Genomic DNA, 20,792 nt, shown 5'->3' on the forward strand with positions numbered 1-20,792 from the left:
TAATAAAATATCAATGATACACAGCTATTTTAATATTGTAAAACTGCAAATGTATATGAGCAGATAAAGATCACTCCTTTTAACTTTAGCTTCATTGAAAACTCCCTATTTTGTTCTCATTTTTCTCCTTTCATAACTGACTGGTAAAATTTTATTTATGGTCTACCTACAATGCTTATAGAGCAGTTAGTAACCACCAGAAGAGTTCATTAGCACTGAATCGCTGCCTTGTGGATTTAGTGACACACATGCAAAGCTGGGATTCAGCAAGAAACAGATGAATTTGAGCCATTTTTGGACCACAGTGCAAAATGCTCAAAAGGTAATATTCCTAGAGGAAAACAATATGCATCTTAATAGGTAACATCCATCTCTCCCATCTTATTAAACATTACCAGTCATTTTCAGCAAACTAACACAAGAACAGAAAACCAAACACCGCATGTTCTCACTCATAAATGGGAGCTGAACAATGAGAACACATGGACACGGGGAGGCAGGCATCAGACACCGGGGCCTGTTGGGGGGTGGGGGACTGGGGGAGTGATAGCATTAGGAGAAATACCTAATGTAGATGACGGGTTGATGGGTGCAGCAAACCACCATGGTACGTGTTTACCTATGTAACAAGCCCGCACGTTCTACACATGTACCAGATAACTTAAAGTATAATTTAAAAAAATTAATGATACTATTGTTTCCCATTTCTCATTAGATTATTTCCCTCCCTCCCTCCTTCCTTCTCTTTCCTTCCTTCCTTCTTTCCTCCCTCCCTCCCTTCCTTCCTTCCTCCCTTCCTTGTTTCCTTCTTCCCTCCCTTCCTATCTTTTGTCTCTCTATCTTCCTTCCTTTTTTTTCAGATACAAGTCAAGAGTTACATTCTATAGCAAATTAGAAATGTATCAAGTTATTGTAACTACTCAAATGGCCTTAATTTGCTTCCTGCAAAGTCCATTAATAAAAAAAGAGATAATTGTTCATCTGTCAAATTCAGGACATATTGCAATGAAATACTGATAGAAATGTAAAGACATAATTATAATTCTTTTCACTGTTAAAAAAGTAAGGTTCTAATGTGAAAAAAAGTTTTAACTATTATAACAGTTACTGTGCTGTAGCTAAAATTGTAAAATAAAAAACGAATTTTACATTTATAAATTACTTAAAATATGTCTCATCAGTTTGTTATTAGAAATCAAAGATGATATAAGTGGAGTATAAATGAGACCCCAAAATAGCTCTCTGCTCCTTCTCTTTTCATTCATTTATTTACCATGTATCATGCCCTTGTTCAGTGCAGCACAATAATCTTGTGATATGTCTGTCATCTCTCTCACAAGAGTTTCTGAGTTAGAAAGAGTTAATGATAAATCCATTGAGATTCAGGCATTTGGATCAGATAATAAAACAAATTAGAACAATTGAAAGAGCAGACATTATCTAATGTGACTCATAAATTTGAGAAATCTCAGAATTGGCAAATAGACTAGTCCAGAAGTAGTAGCAAAGCTGAGCTTTATTATTAAAAAAAAATTCAACAGTGTTTTTTTTTAATAATTCAAAAACTAAAACACTAAGATGACTATTTTACAAAATTGAGAAGTTCTTAATTTTTATCTAAAATAACATGTATTTAAAGAGCTTTATTAGTCAACAAATTTATTAATTCTATCAATATGAATGATTGACCTTCATTCATATGGATATAGCTTGAAGAGTTTTATCTACTGTGTGCCTGATATGTCTTTAAATTTTGACATACTACAGTCAACAAAACATCCATGTGCATATGTGTAAATGCAGTTGATCCAGAGAAAGACTGGCATGATATATACCAGCATATGGACTAATAATTCTTTGTGATGGGGCTGTCCTGAGGACTGTATGATTGAGCATTATCTCTGGCTAATACACACTAGAGGTTTTCTTCACTCCTTCTATTTAGATAAGGCAATCAAAAATGTCTCTATACATTGCCAAATATTATTCTGGGGTAAAAATTGTCCACATTTGAGATCCATGTAGGTATACCAACAACTTACAATATAATTTATTTAGGGATAAGAGAGTGTTACAGACGAAAAAAAGAAGGTGAACTGGCCTTTGAAAACACACATTTCTATGTCAACCAATTTGAATCTTTTTTATAATTTGGAGATGATTTTTGTGGATTACTTATGTAATTTTAAGAAACTGGTAAAAAAAAATCAAAGATAAGCACCTAAATGCAAAAGATAAACAGAAAATACTCATATTGCCTATGTAAACACACAAAAGTATGATAACTAGTATATTATCTCTTTGTATTCAATTCCTTGATAAGGTTTGACTGTGACCCTACCCAAATCTCATCTTGAATTGTAGCTATCCATAATCCCCATGTGTCATGGGAGAGATCTGATGGGAGGTAATTGAATCATGGGTGGGATTTTTCCATGCTTTTCTCATGATAGTGAATAAATCTCATGAGAACTGATGGGTTTTATAAAGGGCAGTTTCCCTGCACACGCTCTCTTGCCTTCTGCTACGTAAGACATGTCTTTGCTCTTCCTTCACCTTCCACCATGATTGTGAGGCCTCTCTAGCTATGTGGAACTGTGAGTTCATTAAACCTTTTTTTTTTTCCAATAAATCACCCAGTCTCAGGTATGTCTTTATTAGAAGCATGAGAATAGACTAATATAGTCAATTGGTTGCACAGAGAATGCAGCACTGCTGTAAAGATACTCAAGAATATGGAAGTGACTTTGGAACTGGGTAACAGGTGGAGGCTGGAACCATTTGGAGGGCTCCAAAGAAGGTAGAAAAATGTGGGAAAGTTTGGAACTTCCTAGAGACTCGTTTAATGGCTTTGACCAAAAGGCTGATAGTGATATGGACAATAAAGTCCAGGCTGAAGTGGTCTCAGATGGAGATGAGAAACTTGTTGGAAACTGGAGTAAAGGTCACTCTTGCTATGCAAAGAGACTGGTGGCATTTTGCCCCTGCCCTAGAGATCTGTGGAACTTTGAACTTGAGAGAGATGATTTAGTATCTGCTGGAAGAAATTTCTAATCGGCAAAGCATTCAACAAGAAGCAGAGCATAAAACTTTGAAAACTCTATGGCCTGATGATATGAGAGAAAAGAAAACCACATTTTTTGAGGAGAAATTCAAGCTGCCTGCAGAAATTTGCATAATTAATGAGGAGCCAAATATTAATCACCAAGACCATGGAGAAAATGTCTCCAGAGCATGTCAGAGACATTTGAGGCAGCCCCTTCCATCACAGGTCCAGAGGTCTAAGAGGGAAAAATAGTTTCCTGGGCCAGGTTCAGGGGTTCCCTGATGTATGCAGTCTTGGGACTTGGTGTCCTGTGACCTACATGCTCCAGCCATGACAAAAAGTGGGCAACATACAGCTCAGGCCATTGCTTCAGAGGGTGCAAGCCCCATGCCTTGGCAGCTTCCACGTGGTGTTGAGCCTGTAGATGGACAGAAGTCAAGAACTGAGGTTTGAGAACCTCTGCCTAGATTTCAGAAGATGTATGGGAACACCTGGATGCCCAGGCAGAAGTCTGCTACAGGGGCAGAGCCCTCATGGAGAACCTCTGCTAGGGCAGTGTGGAAGGGAAATGTGAGGTTGGATCCCCGCTGGGGCACTGCCTGGTGGAGCAGTAAGAAGAAGGCCACCATATTCCAGACCCCAGAATGGTAGATCCAACAGCAGCTTGCACCATGTGCCAGGTAGTGCTGCAGACACAACGCCAGCCTGTGAAGGCAACCAGGAGGGGTCCTGTACCATGCAAAGCCACAAAGGCAGAGCTGCTCAAGACTATGGGAAACTAACTCTTGCATCAGCATGACCTGAATGTGAGACATGGAGTCAAAGGGGATCATTTTGGAAGTTTAAGGTTTAGTGACTGCCCTATTGGATTTCAGACTTGCATTGGGCCTATAGCCCCTTTGGTTTTGACTGATTTCTCCAATTTGAAATGTGTATATTTACCCAGTGCTTGTACTCCCATTGTATCTAGGAAGTAACTAACTTGCTTTTGATTTTACAGGCAGAAGGGACTTGCCTTGTCTCAGATGAGATTTTGGACTGGGAATTTTGAGTTAATGCTGGAATGAGTTGAGACTTTCGGGGACTGTTGAGAAGGCATGATTGTGTTTTGAAATGTAAGGACAATGGTATGGTTTGGCTGTGACATCACCCAAATGTCATCTTGATTGTAGCTGCCATAATCCCCTTGTATCATAGAAGGGACCTGGTGGGATGTAATTGAATCATGGGGGCAGGTTTTCCCATGCTGTTCTAATAAAAATGAGTAAGTCTCATGAGATCTGATGGTTTTATAAAGGGCAGTTTCCCCCGCCAACACTCTCTTGCCTGCAGCCATGTAAGACATGCCTCTGCTCCTCCTTCACCTTCTGCCATAATTGTAAGGCCTTCCCAGCCATGGGGAACTATAAGTCCATTAAATCTTTTTTTTTAATAAATTACTCAGTCTCAGGTATGTCTTTATTAGCAGCATGAGAATGGACTAATACATTCCTCTTCAAATTTGTTTACAGAATGAGAGAAGAATTCTTGAAATAGTGTTCTGTGTTTAAAATTTATGTTAAATCACAACGTTGAGACAAAAACCATCTAGCACACAATGGAGCTTAGTTTTATATTATGAGAAAATCTTGTTAATTTTATCCTGTCACAGTTTCATCATTGCTTCTGTAAGCCATTAGGAAGCAATGGATGATTTATAAATGTTTTGTAAATACAGGTAGAAAACCAAATGGAAGGAATTATTATAAAGGAAGAGGACAAAGAAGTTTCCTCCTTTCTGATGCTGCTCACAAATTATCTTGAGTTCAAAAAGTAGACATTTTTAAATGACTGATAAATCATAATACATATTAAAATTTATGTATAAGATAGCTAGGGTCCCTAAATTAATTAATTATCCAATAGTCTCAACAATTTCTAATATCTAAATTTGTGATCTGTCTCTATCACAAAACATTGCTACTTTTATTAGACTGGTTTAGATATGTCTAAACAAAAGTAAACTTTTGCTATAGATGCTTGCATTATATACAATTGGTTTTGATAGATCTTCAGTAATGAAGGGAAGGTTATGTTTTCACTGTTTTTTTTTTCTTTTTTCTTTTTTTTTAGACAGAATCTTGCTCTATCGCCAGGCTAGAGTATAGTGGTGCGATCTCAGCTCAATGCAACCTCCACCTCCTGGGTTCAAGCAATTCTCCTGCCTCAGCCTCCTGAGTAGCTGGGACTACAAGCACACGCCTCCATGCCCAGCTAAGTTTTGTAATTTTAGTAGAGACGGCGTTTCACCATGTTGGCCAGGATGGTCTCGACTTCTTGACCTCATGATCTGCCTGCCTCAGCCTCCCAAAGTGCTGGGATTACAGGCATAAACCACCATGCCTGGCCATGTTTTCACTGTTATAAATAGTGCCTCTGTTACTGTTGTTTTGCTTTAGCTCTACTTTAAGTTAATAATGATGCACCATGTATAGATGACATAACTGGAATCTATACCATCTAGCCTTTGGTAATATAAAATTGGAATATAAATCCAAAATATTTCTCATTATCATTTAAGCTATAGAATATTCTTTACTATGAGTGGCATTTTATGCAAGCAAAGACTTACAAATTATTGTAAGTTTGTTAACATTATACAGGAAATAAGACATTGACCTTAAATATAAGAATCTAACTGCTAATATGTACTAATTTGGTCATCTTTAATTTGATGATGCCAACTAAGCAGTTTAAAGCCCACAGGAGAGTTTTACCCAGACATAGGAACACTAATGTGCTAAATTATATAAATGTGCATAAAAATTTAATCACCTTTGGAAATTCCTCACCTATGTTGTGTTGATTTATGAGCTGCACAGTTCCCATTTTTTAAAGGAATTTTTAACCATTTGGAAGACTAAGTCAGATGATCACATACCATAAAACTGTGTTTCTTAAGTCATATTAATTCAGACATCCAATGTGTTCTCAACAGATGTTTGGGAATGAATTTGTGATCTAAATTCTAATATGGTGAAATAGGCTTATGGCAATTTTATTGTTGAACAATAACTGTTACAGAAGCAACAAAAAGGCTAAGCAAAAAAGGCTGCAACCACAAAGAAATATCCAAACTGCAATGTGTGCTTGGGATACAAGTGTAAACTAATGTTAAACACTCCTGATGTAAATGCTGTCTCTGTCACTTACTATTTTTGTTACTTCACGTAAGTTATCTTTACCTCTATCTTATTATAGTTAAAGATAATAATATAACTGCCATATGACTACCATAACAAAATGCCACAGATCTGTGACTTGATAGAAATATTTTTCTCATATTTATGGAGATTAGAAATCCAAGATCAAGGTGCAGGCAGGGCTGGTTTCCCGTAAGATCTTTCTTGTTGGTTTTCAGATGGCTGCCTTCTTACTGTGTCCACACGTGGCTTTTCCTCTGTGTGTGTCATCCCTGGTGTCTCCTCCTGTTTTTATAAGGACACCAGTCATATGGGTTAAGACCCTACCCTAACAGGCTCATTTTGACATAATCATTTCTTGAAAGACCTTATCTCTAAATACCATTATATTCTGAGGTTCTGAATTTTGCGGTGACACAATTCAGCCCAAAACACCTCACTAAACCTTAGTTTGGCTTTATTTTCTGAAAAAATTGAGATAATATTACTTATATGACAAGATTGCTATGAGAATAAATGGGATACAACATGCAAATCACTTAGTATAGTGACAGGCACATTTTAAGTATTTAATAAATATAATTTTGCTGGTATTATAATTGTTATTATCACTATCAGCATATTATAATCTCATCGGGATTTATTTTGTGTTACATTTAATAATAACAGTATCCTATTTCATGTAATCCTTATTTTTTTATTTTTTATGTTTTGAGATAGGGCCTCACTCTGACACCTAGGCTGGAGTGCAGTGTCAGGAATATGGCTCACTGCATCCTAAACCTCCTGGGCCTGGATTCTCCCACTTCAGCCTTCCACATAGCTGGGACTTACAGGTGCAGACCACCACACCCAGATTATTATAACTGTTATTATTGTATTTTTTTGTAGAACAGGGGTTTTGCCATGTTTCCCAGGCTAGTCTCAAACTCCTGAGCTCTATTGATCCACCCGTCACAGTTTCCCAAAGTGCTGGGATTATAGGTGTGAGCCATTGCGCCTGGCCCCCTTATGTTTCTTCAACATATTTCCTGAACTAATTACAGACTCGGTGAATTCTTTCTTGCTTTGTATTTTGAGAAATATAGTGATAAAAATTATTATCCTCACTGACAATAAAAAAGCAAGTTATATTTAGTTGGGCAAAGGCATACTGTTATTTCAAGTGTCAGATTAAAACTTGAACTATACTTTTCATAGAAAATAACCATGTTAATGATCTGTATTCTTACATGCATATGAAAAAGGTGAATTGTGTTATGTAAATCAGGATAACAGAGATTATTCTATAATATTCTCCAAATAAAATAACAATGTCTTGATACAATAAAAGTTTATTACTTGCTCAAGGAACATGTCAGTTGTAAGTCTGTATATGGGAGGTGGCTCCTGTGCTCACTGTAGTCATTTAGGTATCTGGGCTTGTTTACTAACTATATCACACATTCTGCCAGATATTGTGGCGTAAGTAAAGAATGTTCTTGAAGCTCTTCTTATTAAGTAAATGTCTTTCCTATAAGTGAGATGTTTAATGCACTTATAATTTTTCAGAACTAATCCTGTGGCTGCAGTCACCTACATCAGAATCAGGAAGGATAATTCTATTATATTTTCAGAATTCAGTGAGGTGACCATATTTGAATACATAGTGAACAAAATTAATTGCTACTACAATTGCAGTCTCTCCATGTCTTAAATTCAACTCATGCATTTTGACATTAATGTTTTTACAACCATAGGACAAGTATCCATGGGAATGAATACACACACACAAACACACAAGACAACATATATTACTGAATAAAAATCAATGACTAGCAAAGTTATTATAATAATCTCTATAAAAACCTCATCCCTAATAGTTATAACATTATATAAAATAAATGTTATCCATTATAACACATTGTTTTTATCAAAACGCAAATTGTTCTTGAAAGAAGAAAGCCTCTATCTTTTTTGATGATAGTTAACAAAAAATTATCTGTTGCCAAAAGGAGCCCTCATAATAAAAATTCATAAATTTGCAACACTCCAACAGACTGTTAAACAATGATGGATGCTGTTAGAAATAAACCAATATTAGCAAATGAAATCATTGACTTAAAATGTTCTAACATTAATAACATAAAAAGAGCTGGCTTAAAGAAATGACATGTAAGCTTTGTAACAAAACATTATTATAATTGAAGGAGTTCTATTAAATTAATCATAGCCACTGATTCCTTAAAATAAAAGTATATTTAAAAATTAAAATCATTATTTTTATTTTGAGCCCAAGGCTTTGATGATTATAATAATCATAACTCCTAAAAAATTAATTAAATTGCATAACCAATCAATGTATATTCTGTAAGTTCTTTATCCCGTGCTATAGCAATAGCAAAACAAAGGAAGAAAACTAAAAAGAAAGGAAATAAAGTAAGGTTTTATTATACATAAAACCTGAACAATGAAAAGTATCAAGAGTAACTAAAGAAAAAGTTGTATGTATTTTTCATACTTAGGTCCACTCTTGTTCTTAAATTTCCAAAAACTATCTCTATATATGTTAAAATAGAAAAAGCCTGTGAAAAGTTACATTTTTCTCCAGGGCAAACAAAAGTTCATTGTCTTGTGAAATGTAGAATTCCAGATTTCCCACAGTGATGGATTCAGAAATAAAAGAAAATATTTGAATAAATGGTTTATCTTTTATTAAGTAATGGTTCTTCCTAAATATTATTTATTTTATTTTATTATTTTTATACTTTAAGTTTTCGGGTACATGTGCACAATGTGCAGGGTATTTACATATGTATACATGTGCCATGCTGGTGTGCTGCACCCATTAACTCGTCATTTAGCATTAGGTATATCTCCTAAAGCTATCCCTCCCCCCTCCCCCCACCACACAACAGTCCCCAGAGTGTGATGTTCCCCTTCCTGTGTCCATGTGTTCTCATTGTTCAATTCGCACCTATGAGTGAGAATATGCGGTGTTTGGTTTTTTGTTCTTGCGATAGTTTACTGAGAATGATGATTTCCAATTTCATCCATGTGCCTACAAAGGACATGAACTCATCATTTTTTAAGGCTGCCTAGTATTCCATGGTGTATATGTGCCACATTTTCTTAATCCAGTCTATCATTGTTGGACATTTGGCTTGGTTCCAAGTCTGCTATTGTGAATAGTGCCACAATAAACATACGTGTGCATGTGTCTTTATAGCAGCATGATTTATAGTCCTTTGGGTATATACCCAGTAATGGGATGGCTGGTTCAAATGGTATTTCTAGTTCTAGATCCCTGAGGAATCTATACTTTTTCCTTACTTCTCCTTCTGCCAAAATCTAGTACTTCCCCATGTGGACCTATAATAGGATTCTTCAGAAAAACAGAACCAACAGATTCCAATTGTGTGTGTGTGTGTGTGTGTGCAAAATTTAACAACAAATCTTATGTATACACATAAGAGAGATGCAGACAGAGAAGTCCCAAGATGGGCAGTCAGCAAGCTGGAGACCCAGAAGAGCTGATGCAAAAAGCTCTAATCTAAAGACTAGAAAGCTCCACCCCAAAACAGCCAACGTTTCAATTCAAGTCTGCAGGCTGGAGAATTCCTATATTGCAGTTCAAGGCAGTCCAGCCAGAGGAATTCCTTCTTACTCTGCTTTTTTGTTATACTCAGACCTCCAATTGGCTGGAAGAGGCCCACCTCAACCAGCTCCCTTATCAGGCTCTCACATGCTCAGTCACAAACACTTCCCTGAATTTCCCCAGAGCCAGATACCAAACCTCACTCATCTCTCCCCACTTGCTATACATTACCTATCTCTTACAGCTCCATCCTGAGGTTACTCTGTCTCTGGGTGGGCCACCTTGTGTACCCTGCCAGGCAGTCTTCTCTCCTTTGGGGTTGAAAGTAACATAGAATTTGCTTTTCGTCTATGCAAGTGCCCATGTGTTGGGTCCCATCATCCAAACAAGGAGGTATGCACATCTGTACATATAAGTGCATACATATCTATCCTCTCCCCACAATATCTACCCTAGTTCAATTTGCAATTATTCCTATGTTGAACTGTTAAAATACTTTTCTAATATAAACTATCCATTCTGCAATTTGAGATCCCAAATATTCTTTATAAAATAAATCACACTGTGAATGCCTCTGCTTAAAATTATTTGTTCAGGCTTACAAACAGTTTCAAATTTGAATCCACGATAGTTTTTCTGTTCTTGTACAGACACATTACTGGAACACAGAAACTTTGCATTGTAAAGCTCTCTGACAATAGTATTTCTATTCCCTGTATTGTCCTTATCAAATTCAGCTGGAAATTCCCCAGTTGTTCTTCAAAAACTAGCACTAACAGTATCTTCAACCCCTAGGATAAAATTAATAGCTGCTAATTCCACAACTGCAGCACCTGGCAAACACCACCAAAATGTATCCTATCAATATGTAACATGTTTATGTGGCTACATTTTTACTTCCCAATTAAAATGGACTTCCTGAGATAGTAAGTATAGTTTATTTTTTCTTGTATTCACTCTCAATTATATTATCGAATACCTGGCAGATAGGGCACATTCAATCATTTGATTTGTTGAGTTCAATTGACTATAACTTTTATATATATATATATATACACACACACACACACACACACATAGACTAACTAAAGGTGTGTGTGTATATATATAGATGTATATATATACATGAATATATATAGGTGTATACATATACACATACACACACACACAAAACCCTTTAGTTAGAATACATTTACTAATCTGGGAAGGAGACTACTTTTATTAAAAGTATTTCTTAAACTAAAATTTTGGGGCAATTATAAGAAAATGGTGAGATTTGTTTTTCTCCCACAACACAGCAAATATATCAAAAGTACCTGTCCTCATGCTTTATGTGGCCCAGAGATAGTTAAATATTGAAACGTGGAGATGTTACAATAAAACTTAAGCCCAGAAGTCATAAATTCAAGGATTCTCTCAGGTAATTTTTAACTTAACCTTATTTTTGCCATGTGAAATCAGAGAGATTTATACATAATATCCATCAGGAAAAAATTCTAAAGAAAATATCACTTTCACCATCTTTAGAAAAATTGAATCATATTTTTTAAATCCTGCATTTTTATAAGTTTATTTAGTGCCATAGAAAAAGAAACTGCTAGATCAAGATAAATAGACACGAATCCTTCATGCTTTGTAGATAGAACATTCTAGAAATTGTAGGTAGTGTGAAAACTCTGCACAATTAAAAAAAAAGCTCTGGGATAAAGATTGAATGAATGCAATAATTACTTAAGTACAGGATGAGCACACGTTCTGGGCCAGGTGGGAATGCAAAGGAGGGTTGGACATTAAAAAAAGGCAGGGAGACCTTATGAGAGAGCCATATGCTGACCAAAGAGTTCCTCAAATGTATAAGGGGAAAACAATTGGAATATAGCTCCAAATTTTGCTGTAATATCGTATGTATGTATGTAGGTATATATTACATAGTTTTTATGTATATTATATACGTCCCACCTGTGCATTGCATATTTCAACTAATTTATTATATGCAGTTTATTGCAACATATGACTCAGCATACCGATTTACTAAATCCCATGCTTTTATGACCCTCCTTCATGTATGGTTAAATAGAGACAACTGTACCCAGTAGCTGTGTGGAACACTTTTGAACGTGAGGCTGAGGCCTACAAAGAGTAGTTCAAGTAAATGGCAGCCTGGATCAGCTTGCTTTCTTCACATCAAAACTAGATAATCCAAATCCTATCTTTCACTTTAAGTCTAAATTTTGGTTTCCATGTACCTAAATACAGTTTTATTTCTGAAAATGGTCACTCAAAGTTTTAACTTTACTCATGCTTCCATGTTACTTTAAAAAAGTTATATATAAGAACTAAGATAAACACTATTATTTTATTAATAAATAAAAGCAATTGTGATATATGTCCTGCTTATACTCCTCAATATTCTTCAAAATACTAAATTCAGTATTTAGTACTTTAGTATTTCAGTGCAAATTTGACTTAGCATAAATTAATAAGAAAAGAACACTTCAGAACACAAAATAACATCTGCAAATAATGTTGTTGCTCCATTGCGGCTGCGCCCTACACACCAAGCAACATATGACCAGAGGCAGCATTTAGCACAACTCTCTGGAGGATATTTTGTTATTTGCTGTGAGAAAAGGGAAAAATGAAGCCCATTTGACAGTGGTAGAGATGAGACTCTAACCATTTTTGGTTTCTTTCCACCATTTATTTTGTAAAACGTAAGCATCCAGTTCATAGAGACCTGATGTTAGAAAGCTGTACCTATGAGTAACAGATGGCAGCTTGTGGGGGGTTGGAATACGCAGCAATAGGAGCTCGATATTCTGTATTTATGTATTCTTGGAGCTGATAAGCATTTGAGAGGCTTTCCTATTTACAAATTTGCAAACAGAAATAAATCATATTAGTCAACAGCTTTTATTTTCAATTTTATTCTATGAGTCATGAGACTTGGAGTATCGGAAAATATTGAAAAAGAATACATATTTATATAACTGTATATGCATATGCAATGTCTTCAAAATAAATACTGGATTCTTTCATTATTTTTAAGATGAATAAACTACCAAAATATGTATTATTGTGTATATTTAAGAAGAGGAAACAATATTTCCAAGCCTGTTAATAGTACATAAAAGAAAATAAGAATATAAAAATATTTTATTTTAAAATGTTTACCTCACAGTATTGATTTAGTTATTTAGTTGCCTCAAACATTGATTTAGGTTTTTTATGCCTAAAAAATTAGTTGTTTATGTCTTTTAAATCACTAAATTAGTCTGCAATCTGCCTATTGACAATAAGGAAAATAAAGTGTCTTATCTCACATCCTGTCACACCATAATTATATGAACATTTTCACACAGTTAATTTTGTTTGTATTCAGTTAGAAATACCTGCTGGGTGGGGATTATCATTACATTCAGGATATGCCTGATTTGCCAAAAGGCCAGAACTATCACTCAGCATACTAAAATTCTCTCAGCAACTGAACTACATTTAGAAAGAATGAAAATGAGGCATCTTCATCATATTAAAGAAAATATTAGCTAATTTTCAAGCACTTGATATACATGAATCTATGCAACCAGTTTAAATACAAAAGACATTCTTTTGAGTTCACCTGATATTTGAGGGATTTTACCTAACAAACTCTATTGACAGAGGAAGAGAAAAATACAGTTGGTGCTCAAACTCATCTTCTGTTTATCTAATTGCAAAGTGAACAAATCTCCCAATTCACAATATAAAACTACCAGTATCCAAAGCCCTAATTAAATACTTTTAGAAAAAACTACCTAATTTTAGCCTCTATCAAAAGTCAGAAAATATTATATCAGAACCATTGTCTAAAGAAAGTACAATTTCAACACATCTTGAGACAATTTACTTCTAGAAGCAACTACACTACCCTTGTCTGGGTAAAACATTTTATTATTATGAAACAAGATTGCTTGGGAATTTACAACTGCCAAAGGAAATGAAGTATGCCTAAATAATTTCAGAGGTATTAAGGACATTATTGCTTAATATTATTACATTTATTATTATGACCCAACTTAAGTCATATTCGAAAAGGCTGTGCTTGTGTGTTTGGTAATATTTTGGTACTAGGAAAGCTTGACATTCCAAGTTTTACTTTCCAGAATTACTCCCTAATTCCTGGAACCTGTGAATACATAATATTTCTTGAACAGAGGAATTTTGCAGATGTAATTAAGGTTGAAGATCTTAAAATTAAAAGATTAATTTGAAATTTATGAGTGGGTCCAATCTAGTCACAGGAACCTTTAAAAGCTGAGAGCTATCTTCAGCTGGAGAAGAAGAAATCTGGCAAAAGAGATGTCAGGGAGACTTAAAGCTTAAGAACTTAACATACATTGCTTATTTGAAGAATGAAAGGATGAAGCGATCAGGAATGCAGGTGGTCTAAAGCAGCTAGGTTTCCCAGCCAATAGCCTGCCAGGATAGCACAGGAATTTTGCCAGAAACACGAATGATTTTGGAAGAAGATTCTCTCTCAAAGCTTTGAAATAAGAGCCCAGGCTAACTGATGCCTTGATTGTAGTCCTGTGAGATTTGGAAAAGGGGAAGCAGTTGAGCCTACCAAGACTTTTGGCCTACAGAATTTTAAGAAAATATGTTTGTGTTGTTCCAAACAATGAAATTTGTGACTATTTGCTACAGCAGTGATAGAAAACTAAGACACTGATCCACAGAAAGAATGGGCTTCCTACTTTGGATAACAGGAGCAACATATCCAATTGTAATCTCTTTTTTGTTGTCCACTAGTATACTCACAACTAATTTTAAGTAGGATCTTTATCCCTCCTATAGGTGCCTTTTTCATTCCATGTATTTTAATTTTTTTCTGAATTTTTTAAACAATTTAATGATGTTTGTGTTTGCATCTTTAAAAAATTATATTAAGTTGCAATATCCTATTTAGAAATAAATGGAATATAAACATGAAAAATAAAATTAATTTTGTTTTTATTCATAGCTTCTGTCATTGTGAAATATTTAAATAGAGTCTACTGGAATACACAAAAGGCAAGGTAAAATAAATTAGGATTATATGTGATGAACATCAATTGTATTTCATAGACAATATATATTTTCTGCACCTTTGATGGCAGTAGACTGAGTTTTGGGGAAGATTTACCTCTCCTGTTTTATCTGAAATCTTGATGGTAGTGGCATGACATATATCTTACCACTTTAGTGAAGGGAATCTCTCCTAAGTTCTCTGCGGGGACATAGTTAAATCGTGGATTATCTGTTCTTACATAATCCATTTTAGCATTTTTTTTTTTTTTTTTTTTTTTTTTTTTTTTTTTTTTTTTGAGACGGAGTCTCCCTCTGTCGCCCAGGCTGGAGTGCAGTGGCGCAATCTTGGCTCACTGCAAGCTCTGCCTCCCGGGTTCACGCCATTCTCCTGCCTCAGCCTCTCCGAGTAGCTGGGACTACAGGCGCCCACCACCACGCCAGGCTAATTTTTTGTATTTTTAGTAGAGACTGGGTTTCACCGTGGTCTCGAGCTCCTGACCTCGTGATCCGCCCGCCTGGGCCTCCCAAAGTGCTGGGATTACAAGTGTGAGCCACCGCGCCTGGCCAGCATATTTTTATGTAGCCTTTAAAACCCATTCTCAATATTTTGCCTCAGATGTTCTAGCATCTCCACCTAATTTACTGTAAACTATTAATTTTTCTAAGGTTCAGCAAAACAAAAACGGCACTGGAAAAAGTTAAAAGTAAGACTTTATTTAAGGGTATTGTGAAAGGAATAGACACAATAATGGCGTATCAATTCAATGCTATTAAAGCAACAGAAAGAGAGCTTTCAAAAGGTAGAGAGAGTAGGCAGATAGAAGATATCAGGTCATCTGTATTTTTTCACTTGCCTTATGCAAAGAAATAGTTAGCATTATCCTATCTTTGTATCTTCAGAACCGGAGGTAGTTTTATAACTGGAATAAGATGCTCACTGAGAAAGTTAGTGTATTAGTCCATTCTCACGCCGCTAATAAAGACGTATCCGAAACTGGGTAATTTATAAAGAAAAAGAGGTTTACTGGACTCACAGTTCCACGTGGCTGGGGAGGCCTCACAATCACAGCAGAAGACGAAGCAGGAGCAAAGAACGTTTACATGGCGGCAGGCGAGAGCTTGTACAGGGAAAACTACGCTTTATAAAACCGTCAGATCTCGTGATACTTACTCACTATCACGAGAACAGCACAGGAAAAAGCCGCCGGTATGATTCAATTACCTTCCACCAGGTGCCTCCCACTGTAACACTTGCTGTCTGGGGCTTTGGAGGTCATTGGTACTCCCCGCTAGATGCTTCCGTGGGGCTCACAGAGTTTTGTTCCAGCTGACACCCAAAAGCGCTCACCTGCGTGCCCCTTCCCGGGAAGGGTTGAGCGCCGACAGGTTCCAGTGAGTGGAGTTTGCCCCTGCCAATGCTGAAGCAGCTGGCTAGCTCCAGTGCCTGCACTGCAGTTCCCACCCGCCAAGGGGTCAGGGGAATTTCCTGCTTCAGTATATTCCTCAAGTCTGAGATTTACTTACTTTTATAAGTGCCTAATTTGTAAGACAAAGCTCTCTTTCAACAAAGCATCAGCATTCTCCAAGTTGATAGATGGCTTACCTAAGTCTGTCTTTTTTTTTAATTTTTATTTTACTGCTTTGAACTTGAGTGTTCATATTACCTCCTCAACACTCATAATTATTTATAATTGCCATTTTTACAGTACTGCTCAAGTACTACACTATTTTTATAGCCCAGTATGGACCCTTAGATCTTTACTCCAACCAAATTCACAACATGTGGGGGGTCTTAGAACTTCGGATGTTTTATTACGCTAAGAGTTCTCACTCCTTCACTTATCACCATAAATAGCCAGAGGACAATTCTGTACTGGAAACCCATTATGAGAATCTGCCTTCTAGGAATCCACTTCTAATACCACTTGTCTTTGTTTTGATTTACCCAAAATCAACCTTGAGATGGGAATTCAAGTATCAGTGGTTTATTGGAAGGTAATTTAGGGAATCATAATAGTTGTGTGGAGAAGTTAGACCCCCCAAAAATATAAATACTCCATTAGATCATTTGAATTTTGATCCTTGATTTGACCCTTCTTTTCTTTTATATCAGGGGTCAGAAAACTTTTTTTTTTTTTTTTTTTTTTGAGACAGAGTCTTGCTCTGTCGCCCAGGCTGGAGTGCAGTGGCGCGATCTCGGCTCACTGCAACCTCCACCTCCCGGGTTCATGCCATTCTCCTGCCTGAGCCTCTTGAGCAGCTGGGACTACAGGCGCCCACCACCACGCCCAGCTAATTTTTTGTATTTTTAGTAGAGACGGGGTTTCACCGTGTTAGCCAGGATGGTCTGGGTCCCCTGACCTCGTGATCCACCCCCCTCGGCCACCCAAAGTGCTGGGATTACAGGCGTGAGCCACCGCGCCCGGCCAGAAAACTTTTTCTGTAAAGGGTCAGTTAGTAAATGTTTTAGGCTTTGCAGGCCATGTGATCTCTGTCCTAGCCACTGAACTTGTCATGGTAGCATAAAAACAGCCATGGACAATGTGTCACTGATTGAACATGGATGTGTTCCAATAACGTTATTTATAAAAACAAGCACTGGCCTGGATTTGGCCCAGAGGCCCTACTTTATTAATTCATACTCTATTTTATGTCTCAAGGACAAGAATCATGACTTTTTATCAATATAACGTAACTATTTGGCCAATTGTCTACACATAGATAATACTTATAGAGAAATAATAAAGGTTTTAACATATTTATAGGTGATATGGATGGTGACATTGCAATGATCTTTCCTCTTGCTTACTTCAATGAACTTGAAAATATGGTTGCATTTTAAAAGGTAAGCTGAAAATTAAAACACAAGATTGAATCATGAATAGTTATCTTCAAAGCAGAATAGAAATGCACCACCCAAACAAGCTTGGCAGTCACCTAATTTACTTTATTGCCCTTGATAAAGAAATAATATTTCCCCCAGTTGGTCAATTGTAAATAAATGGAAAGCAGATGAAGCAGAGAGAGAGGCAAACTTTGACTGAATAGCACTACTCTATCCAAAATAGAAAGGTGGAGCTTCAAGGATCTGACCTCATTGCCCCCAAGACAGGCAGAATGCTACCGTGGAAAGGATCCTTAGTCATAAATTTGCTAAATATTTTACCTAATTCCCGCTTGCTTTTGTTCCTTGTTATTTTACCAACTTTGATGGAAAATTTTTGTATAAAATGTATTATTATCCCGTTCATATTAAGTTCAAGCATATGCTTAAGTAAGCATGATACTACATAAGGACACAGCCTTAGATAGCAAATTTATTTTTTGTAAAAAAGCAGCACAGGCTGGGTGTGGTGGCTCATGCATTTAATCACAGAACTTTGGAAGGCCAAGGCAGGAAGTTCACTTGAGGCCAGGAGTTCCACAGCAGCCTGGCCAAATGGCAAAACCCCATCTCTACTAAAAATACAAAAATCAGCCAGGTGTGGTGGCGGGCCCCTGTAGTCCCAGCTACTCGGGAGGCTGACGCACAAGAATCACTTGAACCTGGAGGCGTAGGTTGCAGTGAGCTGAGATCACACCACACACTCCAGCCTGAGTAACAAGCGGGAAAACATCTCAAAAACAAACAAAAAAAAGCAGCACAAATTTTACACATAGTGAGTAAGAGGATGGCTAGAAGCGTGCTTTGAGGAATGGCATATTTATTAAACAAAAAGTGTGTACAAATGTATTTGGTATGTTGTATTAGCACTTTACACTTCTGTTACAAATGTTGCTTTGCATGAAATTTTTACACAATGAAAAAAGTACTTGCCTGAGTATTGTTATATCTTTCCTTTTTGGAAATCTTTCTGAGGAATGGGGAACCCCTTTCATAAGTTATTCAAACAATGCTCATAATTTCAGAATGAAGTATTTTCATGCATGTATTAGCATCACTCTTAGTTATTAGATATAAACAGCAAATTGAATGAAATGTTTTTTTCTCAAAATATGTAGACTAGTTCTAAATCGATATTTTAGCTCTTTCTTCAGCTGGACTATGCTCATCCTCCTTTCTAGTTGAGGTTATAAATTTAACAATGTTATTGAGAGGTGAAGCCAGCTGGGCTTCTGGGTCACGTGGGGACTTGGAGAACTTTTCTGTCTGGCTAAAGGATTGTAAATGCACCAATCAGTGCTCTGTGTCTAGCTAAAGCTTTGTAAATGCACCAATCAGCACTCTGTAAAAACTCACCAGTCAGCGCTGTGTCTAGCTAAAGGTTTGTAAACGCACCAGTCAGCACTCTGTAAAAACGGACCAATCAGCGGTCTGTAAAATGGACCAATCAGCAGGACATGGGTGGGGCCAAATAAGGGAAAAATAGCTGGCCAGGCGAGCCAGCCGCGGCAACCTGTTTGGGGCTCCTTCCAGCTTTGGAAGGTTCATTCTTTTGCTTTTCACAGGAAATCTTGCTGCTGCTCACTCTTTAGGCCTGCGCTACCTTTATGAGCTGTAGCACTCACTGCAGAGGTCTGCGGCTTCACTCCTGAAGTCAAGTCGGGGAGTCCATGAAACCACCGGAAGGAAGAAACCCCGGACACATCTGAACATGTGAAGGAACAAACTCCTGACACATCTTTACGAACTGTAACGCTCACCGTGAGGGTCTGCGGCTTCATTCTTGAAGTCAGCGAGACCGAGAACCCAGTGGAAGGAACCAATTCCAGACACATTATCACTATTAAACCTATGTCTGTACCTTCTAGCATTATATATAAAAAGTGCAACATAGAAAACAAAATTTAAATCCACAATTATTTAATGTTCACAACTTCTGGATTTATCTCATGTTGCAAACTATTTTTGTTACCCTATTCTTTGAGAAATATAAAACATCAGTATTTCATTGGTGAAATGTTCTTTATAGTAGTTTAAATAATAATTGCATACAATCACGTGCTATATGTATTCTCTCCTGCAATAAAGAATGGCATGAGCATAATTACAAGAATTAATGACCTTGCATTAGTGTAGCTGTAAATCAAAATCTGCAAATTATTTTAATTGCAGCATCCAGTTAAAATATTTTGGTCAATGAGCCTTTACAAATTGTATTAAAATGCGTAAAAATAATTTTGCTGTGCTATATATTATGCTAACACACATTTATGATGGGAGACTTTCAAATACAATCTTTCCTTTTTTTCTAACAGGATTATGCATTTATTTATCAACTTACCTGAGAAGATATCTAGTCTTAAACTGTCACTGAATAGATAAAAACATTGTGAAAAATTTTTTTTCCATATAAACCTATGTTTTCCAGTTACTAGGTAAGATGTACTAGTTTTATACTGTTGAGTAACAGATTATCACACCTTGCAGCTATAAAAAGCATACATTTATTATCTCACACTTTCTATGCATCAGATGTCTAGCACATTTTAGCTCCTCCTTCATTCAAGGTCCCACAAGGTTAAAGTTCAGCTGTCAACTGGGCTATCTTTTCTTCTAGAGCTTGGGGTTTTCGTTAAGACTTACATCGTTGTTGACAGGATTCAATTCCTTCTAGCTATAGGGCTGAGGTCACCATTTTCATTTTCTTTTTCCATGTTGTCCAGAGGATGCTCTCAACTCCTGGAGGTCCCCAACCAGGCCCTTGCCACGTGGCCTAGTACATGGCAGCTCACTTCCTCAAAACCAGCTGGAAAATATCTCTCTGTGGTTGCCGGGGCTAATGTCTTAGGTAACAATGATGAGAATGACTATCACATCATAATCACAGTCCCCGTTTACACTCAAAGGTAGTGTATATGCCAGGGACAGGATGCTGAGGTTTATCTTAAAATTCTGTTTGCCATGCTGCCCCAATTGCATGTTTCAGCCCCACAAGCAGAAAATGGTCTCTCCCTGGTCCCAAGAACATAATTGCTTGTCATAGTCCACAACCACCAA

The 20,792-nt window shown here is 36.7% G+C and overlaps 1 long non-coding RNA gene across 1 annotated transcript in view; it reads right to left on the minus strand.

Annotated features, from left to right (window-relative positions):
- LOC107966564 (uncharacterized) overlaps window positions 1-20,557 on the minus strand; it is a 67,093-nt gene extending 46,536 nt beyond the window's left edge. The window contains exon 1 of the long non-coding RNA XR_680240.5: window positions 20,379-20,557. This is a non-coding gene — a long non-coding RNA (uncharacterized LOC107966564). The remainder of the gene's footprint in view (window positions 1-20,378) is intronic.
- Between the last annotated feature and the right edge of the window lie 235 nt (window positions 20,558-20,792).

Source organism: Pan troglodytes, chromosome 4 (genome assembly GCF_028858775.2).
Source record: "Pan troglodytes isolate AG18354 chromosome 4, NHGRI_mPanTro3-v2.0_pri, whole genome shotgun sequence".
NCBI classification, from domain to species: Eukaryota; Metazoa; Chordata; class Mammalia; order Primates; family Hominidae; genus Pan; species Pan troglodytes.